At 27.0% G+C, this 7,744-nt stretch overlaps 1 pseudogene; it reads left to right on the top strand.

Moving 5' to 3' along the window:
* The first annotated feature begins 299 nt into the window (after positions 1 to 299).
* Positions 300 to 7,392, top strand: LOC145590219 (protein FAR1-RELATED SEQUENCE 5-like; annotated as a pseudogene).
* The last annotated feature ends 352 nt before the right edge of the window (positions 7,393 to 7,744 follow it).

Genomic DNA, 7,744 nt, shown 5'->3' with positions numbered 1-7,744 from the left:
AAATATGAATTTCGACTTATAATTCGCATGCAAGCCAAATTGAATTTCAGATCGTATTAAATTTCAATTTAATATCATATCGTATTTAAATTGGAGTTAATTTCTACTTATTATTAGCAATTAATGCCAATCGAATTTCAGATCGTAGTTAATTTCAACTTATAATTTGAAATCAGGCCTAATTTATTTTCAGATACTCAGTTTACTATAGTATTCGATCGAATTCAATTTCAACTTATGATTTGCATGCAAAACTATTTTTGATAATTTCAGATTGAAATTCAAATATACTAACACTAATGATGAATGCAACAAATAATGTTATTCTAGAAGAAAATATAAATGAAGAAAGAGATGATGCAGAAAGAGATGAAGATACTGCAAGTATAATAGGTATACAGATAATTAAATGTTCTGTAAAAGTATACTCTGTAATTTAGCAATCTCCTTGTTTGAGGGATCTAAACTTGAGGCTAGCTTCAAATCCCAAAATGCCAAATCTCTTCTATGAAGCTCAATTTCTGCCACTGTTCTTCTAAACAAGGCTTTAACATTAGATGGGTTAAAGTCTAATATAATTATCTATTTTCCTGACTAATATAACTTTATTCCTGAATATTATAATCTAATTTCTGATTCGAACATTATTTTGATATTTTGACTATTTTTTGTTACTGAAATTAAATTAATATTATTCCTGATTGAAACAAGTTTATTCCTGAAGCATACAATTTAATTTCTGATATATTAAATTAATTCCTGAATAAAATTTAAAATACCTGACGTACATATTTTATTTCCTGACCAAAGAAATCTTAAAGCTGACAAACGTAATCTTATTTCTGATTGAAACAATTTTATTCCTGAAATATATAATCTAATTCCTGATATCATAATATTTTAATACCTGACATACAAAATTTAATTCCTGACAAAACAAAACTAATAAGTGACATAAATAATCTAATTCCTGAAAAAATAATCAACAGCATATTATAATCAGATACAAATATTATTATTTCTAACTTATATTATCTATTTCCTGATTAAATGTAAACATAATCTTGACTGAGATCTTTTATTTCCTGACTAGTATTTAGTAATTCCTGATTTAAATAATGTAATTCCTGACGACATGATAATACTTAAGTATCATAAATTTAAAGAACATTTATTTACTGTGTATAATATTTTATTTCCTGACAAAAATAAATTATGATATGTTTCATATATACTTTTCTTGCAGATTATTACAAATATGAGAAGGATGAAAACATAAGTAAATGTCTAGCAGGTTATACTGTATCAGACTACAATGAGGGATTTGTTTTATACAAAGCTCATTCAAGGACTGTTGGTTTCAGTGTCAGAAAATCAACAAAGAGAAGAGATAATAATGATCAATTGTATGAGTTTTATTTTAGGTGTTCTAAAGAAGGGCATACAAAGGGTAAAATGAAGATGGCAGCTGAACAAAATTCAGCGGAAATACCCATATTGGGTAAAACTGATGAAAAAAAGAGAAAAGATAGGGAGGTAAATGAGACAAGAACTGGTTGCAAAGCTCATATTCGTTTCAAGAAAACCAAAGAAGTAAATTTCGAAGCTGTTACACATGAGTTGGAACATAATCATGAATTGGTTATAGCAGTTCAACGTAATCATCTAAGATCAGAAAGGCAAATATCAGCACCAATGGGTGAACTAATTGAAAGCATGGTTGAAAGTGGTATCAAACCAATGGATGCTTACAATTATATCACCAATGAAGCTGGAGGAGAAGAATGTGTAGGTCATACTAAGAGAGATCACCTAAACTATGTATCAAGGGTGAAAATGAGTATGGTTGAAGGTGGAGACATGCAGAATGTATTGGATACTCTTCAAGAGAGAGCAGATAATGATCCTTCATTCTTTTATAGACTGAAATTTGGAGAAGAAAACAATGTGGTGAGCTATTTTTGGCGTGATTCTCAAATGCTTGAAGATTTCAAAGCCTATGGTGATGTTTTAATCTTTGATACAACATACAGAACAAACAAATATGGGTTGATATGTGCACCATTTGTTGGTATAAACTGTCACTGGAGAACAACAATGTTTGGATGTGCATTCATAAGTGACGAAAAGACTGACACATTTGTTTGGCTTCTTAAAATTTTCAAAAAGTCGATGTGTGGAATCGAACCAAAATCAATCTTCACTGATCAGGATCTTGCAATGAGTAACGCCATACCAGAGGTAAGAATTTTATTCTTCATAATATATTGTTCCTGGATTAGAATAACTTAATAACTGATAAAAACAGATCAATACCTGACAGAAATTATATAATTCCTGATAAATATCTGTTTAATTCTTGACTAATAATATATATTTCATGTTCATAATTTAATGTAATATAATTCCTGATTAAAAATATATTAATTCTGATAAAATAAAGGCAATACCTGACTAAGATATATTAATAAGTTAAAATTATTTAATATTGATTGACAGAATCTTATTCATGATAGTAAGATTCTTAATCCTGATATAAGTTTTCTAATACATGATTGAAATCAAGTCATTACTAATTCAAATTTATTTAAATTATTACCTGATTGAAAATGTTGTAATTACCTGATATAAGTCTGTTTATTTATTTATTACCTGATTGAAAATGTTATAATTACTGAGTAAAATATTCTTATTCCTGATTGTGATAATTTATTTTATTTCTGAAATAAATATGGAATATATAACAAATTAATAAAATTCTTGACTAAAATAATATAATTCCTGACGAAAAATTATTAATACTAAAAAAAAATAATCAATATATGAATAAAAACCAACAAAACCACATCATTTTAAACCATCACTAAATAAATCTTTTGATAATAAAAACAGGAAATACAGAAACATAAACAAAATAGCATATCATATTTTCCATATATTTTAATGATATTGATTGTGACTAGAAATTAACAGAAAAAAAAAATAAAGAAAAAAACCCTAAAATCATAATCTTCTTTATGTTCTTCCTCAGATATTAACCTTGTTTTTTCTTTTGATCTTCTTTTTGTTCTTTCTCTTCCTTCTTGTGTTGATCTTCTTCTTTCTGCTTTTTGTTCTGGGTTTCCTGCCATATCTCTCGTGCTCTCTTTCTCTTGCTTAGTTCTTCGATTTCATTCTTTTCAACCTTTTCATAGAGCTTCATCAATCCATTCTTCATTCTATCTCTTCTATCCAACAGTTCATTTAACTTTTTTTCAAAGTTATCAATTGCATTTTCTTCTGGATCGTTTGTTGAGGTAGAAGACTGAGAATTGTTTTGCATATTTGACAAATATTGAGGATCGTTTGATGAAGTAGAAGACTGAGAATTGTTTTCCATTTTTGAGGAATATTGCAAAAAAAGTTTGTTGTAGGAGAGAGAATATACCAAAGTACAAAAACATGCAAAATGTATGAGTAAATAATACTTTTATAGACAAATAAAAAATATTAAAAAAAATATAATTTTTAAATATATTCCTTTTTATTATTATTACATTGTTTTACCTATGTTATCTAATTCCTGAGGAAAAGTATGTAATTCCTGACAAAATAGTTTTAATTCCTGATTATACAAATAATCAAATTGCTAATTTCTAACTCTTATATTGTTATGCCTGAGAAAAATATACTAATATCTTACATAATTTATGTAATTTCTGACTAAATGTTTCTAATTTCTGATTATAATAGTCATATTACTGACTACAGTAATTTTAATTTTGTTGCAGGTTTATCCAAACTCAAGACATAGGCTATGTCTATGGCATTTGCAAAAGACTTTTGTCTCACACTTTGGTACTCTAAAAACAAATCCTGAATTCAAAAATATGTTTCACAAATGCTTAAGTGGATGTGATTCTGAATCTGACTTTGAAGATTGTTGGCACAAGATGGTTCAAAAACATGGGCTAGAGAAAAAAGAATGGTTTGATAGGTTATATGGTCTACGAGATAAATGGTGCACAGCATTGAGCAAGGATATTTTCTCAGCTGGAATTCTTTCATCTCAAAGGGTAGAAGTAACAAACAGAGCAATTTCATTTAAGGCCAACAAAACCACAAAGCTTTTGGAGTTCTTTCATATTTTTGAGGCTACTGTGAAAAGATGGAGAAGCACTGAAAAGAGTGACAACTTCAGATGTACTACTGAGAGACCAAGAACAACAACAAAGATATTAAAACATGCAGCTGAAGTTTATACTCTAAACTTATACAAGGATTTTAGGCTGGAATTTGAAACAAGTCTTGGAGCATATACAAGAGAAAAAGCCACTTCAATGCAATATGTCAAATTCTTTGATGTTTCTCTTGATGAAGATTATATGCACACCTATCAAGTCATATATTACACTCAAAACAATGAGTTTATGTGTTCTTGTATGTGCTTCACAGAGACTGGATTGCTGTGCTTTCACATTATCAAGATAATGCAAATGTATAGCATACATGCTATACCAGAGAGATACATTCTGAAACGTTGGACCAAGCTTGCTAAATAAAACATTTGGGATGGCAGTGAATTAGGTACGTACATACTTTGTTATTTTAAAATTTATTTCATGTTTATTTAGTATAAAAAAAATATCTTTATTCCTGAGATAAACATTTTAACTAATGTCATAAATAATTTGCTGACATAGATTTTCTTAATGTATAATACATGAAAAAGATAATAATATTCCTGATTGAAACAAGTTTATTCCTGAAACATACAATTTAATTCCTGATATATTCAGATTAATTCCTGAATAAAATTTAAAATACCTGACATACATATTTTAATTCCTGACCAAAGAAATCTTAAAACTGACAAACTATACCTTATTCCTGATCCTTTCTAATTTATAATAACTAATTTCTGATTGAAAATTTTTTATTCCTGAAACAATCTAATTCCCATGTAATCAAAAAATTTTAATACCTGACAAACATAATTTAATTCCCGACAAAACAACTCTAATAAATGAAAAAAATAATCTAATTCCTGAACATAATGAACACTGAACAACATATTATAATATTATTATTCATGAACAAAATATAATAATAACTGATACATTTATTATTATTTCTGATATAAAATCAGATTTATTTTACACATAAAATGATATAAATATTTAAAAACTTATACATTAGTACCACTTCCTCCTTCATTAGGAAGCCTTTCAGTACCATCAGCATTAAAAATTCTAATATAAATGTTATAATGATCATGATAAACATCAAGTCTGTCTCCAACAACTATGTTGTTTGCAGCTACAAAGTTTTCCCATTCACGATCAATCAACATACCACCACAACCTGTATTTTCTGGTATGCTTAAGACTCTTACTTCCCAATGTCTATCTTCTCTGCCATTCTTCCCAGCAAAGACTCTAACAAAGTTCTTGAATTTCAGAAGAAAAAATTTCCAATCATCAGAAAGACCCTGAAAGAAAAAAAAATCAATTTTGATATCATTTAATCTTTACTAAAACACAAAACAAATTTATAAATTTAAAAGTTAATGTAATATATTTACCATACTAATGCGATCAATTGGTTTAACAATAATTGTACACTTCTCCTTATTTGCGTAGAAATCAGCCATTATTTTGATGATAGATTAGATGAAGAAAAATATAAGTTATTTTTACAAGAATGCACCTTTTATAGAACACAATAGAGGTTGTTATAATATAACTCTTTTAATAGAAAAAACTTAATTTAGAACAGCCTTTAAATAGAAAAGAGTTATGTATGAACAGTAATAATTAATCTGTAATTTAACAGAAAAATTTATTAACTTAGTCAAATTAGAATGACTTTTTAATGATGCAATAAATGACTTTTTCTACATTATAATGAATTTTCAATGAGGCAATAAATTACTTTATTCTGTTTTGTAAGACTTTTTGCAATAATTTGACATTTCTACTGACAATTAAAATTTATCAGGAATAATATCAATTTTGTCAGAAAATTTATGGCTGAAACAGAAAATAAAAATATTATCACATAGCTCGTTGCTGACTTTTATTTTCATAATATAAATAATTATATTTCTGATATTATAATATTATTATTCTTATTACTAACAAAAATGTAGTAATCTTTTTTTTTTATTTTTTTTTGATTAGGAAATTCAACCACAGATTATTCATTAATAAACACTCCTTGGAGGCAATCAATAACAAAGAATTTTTACAACCTTGTGACAGTATGCCAAGGGAATGAAGAAGCATCAAAAATATGTGATGATGCTTTGGAACAAATGTACAAATCTGTAAGGAAAGTGTTCCAAACAAATGAAGAAAAAATTCGTGAACTTGATGAAGAAGAAGAAAGAAGAAATACAGTTAAAGATCCAAAACGACCAAAAACAAAGGGAAGGCCAAAGAAGAACAGAAGAATTAGAGGACATTTTGAAAGAAGAAGAACAACAACAAGAGATCCAAATGAGTTTGGAACAATAACTCCTAATCCACAACTCATTTAATTCATCCCTATTGCTGCCTTCTCCTATCATAAAGTCAATCTTCAAATTTTTTATTTTATTATTCAAGATAATTGTAAACAATACTATATTTTGCCATTTTGGGGTTTGATTACTCCGGATTAAACTAATTTTAATCCTGATTTACACAATTTCATGCCTGATTTAATTTTTGATAACTCAATTTTATTACTGACTATTACATTTTAATTTCTGATAACCGAGTTTTAATTCCTGAGTTAATTCTTGACTTCTAGAATCTTATTCTTAAATAAACTAATTGTATCACTGACTAACACATTTTAATTCCTGATTATAAAAATCTTATTCCTGACTAACTCAAGTTTATTCCTGACTGACTCAACTCTATTCCTGATTAAAAAAATCTTAATCCTGATTAACTCAAGTTTATTCCTGACTAATTCAAGTTTATTCTTGTCTAAACAATACTATATTTTGCCATTTTGAGGTTTGATTACTTCTGAAAAAAATTATTTTATTTTCTGATTAGATAAATGTTATGCCTGACTAACCTTACTTTATTACTGACTTTAAAAATCTTATTGCTGAGTAACTGAAGTTTATCCCTGACTTTAAAAATCTAATTTTATTCCTAACTAAACTAATTTTAATCCTGATTTACACAATTTCATGCCTGATTTAATTTGTGATAACTCAATTTTATTACTGACTATTACATTTTAATTTCTGATAATCGAATTTTAATTCCTGACTTAATTCTTGACTTCTAGAATATTATTCTTAAGTAAACTAATTGTATTACTGGCTAACACAATATCATTCCTGACTAACCCAAGTTTATTTCTGACAGACTCAACTCTATTCCTGATTTAAAAAATCTATTTCCTGATTAACTCAAAATTATTCCTGACAGACTCAACTCTATTCCTGATTTAAAAAAACTAAATTTTGATTAACTCAAGTTTATTCCTGAGTAACTCAACTTAATTCCTGTCTAAATGAAGTTTATTGCTGACTGACTCAAATTTATTCCTGACCAACAAAATTTTATTCTTAACCAAAAGAAATTTATTGCTAAAATAAATATATTAATTTATGAGAAGAGTAATTTAATTTATGACAAACATTTTATTCATTTAAGTTTGATATTTAAAATTTTTAAAATTAAAATTTGATATTAATTTCTGACACAAGTATTTTAATATATGACTAATATATAGATGTATGATTAACAGAAAACGGATT

Source organism: Chenopodium album, chromosome 17, assembly GCF_948465745.1.
Source record: "Chenopodium album chromosome 17, dcCheAlbu1.1, whole genome shotgun sequence".
NCBI lineage: Eukaryota > Viridiplantae > Streptophyta > Magnoliopsida > Caryophyllales > Amaranthaceae > Chenopodium > Chenopodium album.
This window is presented reverse-complemented; position numbering and strand designations above follow the sequence as displayed.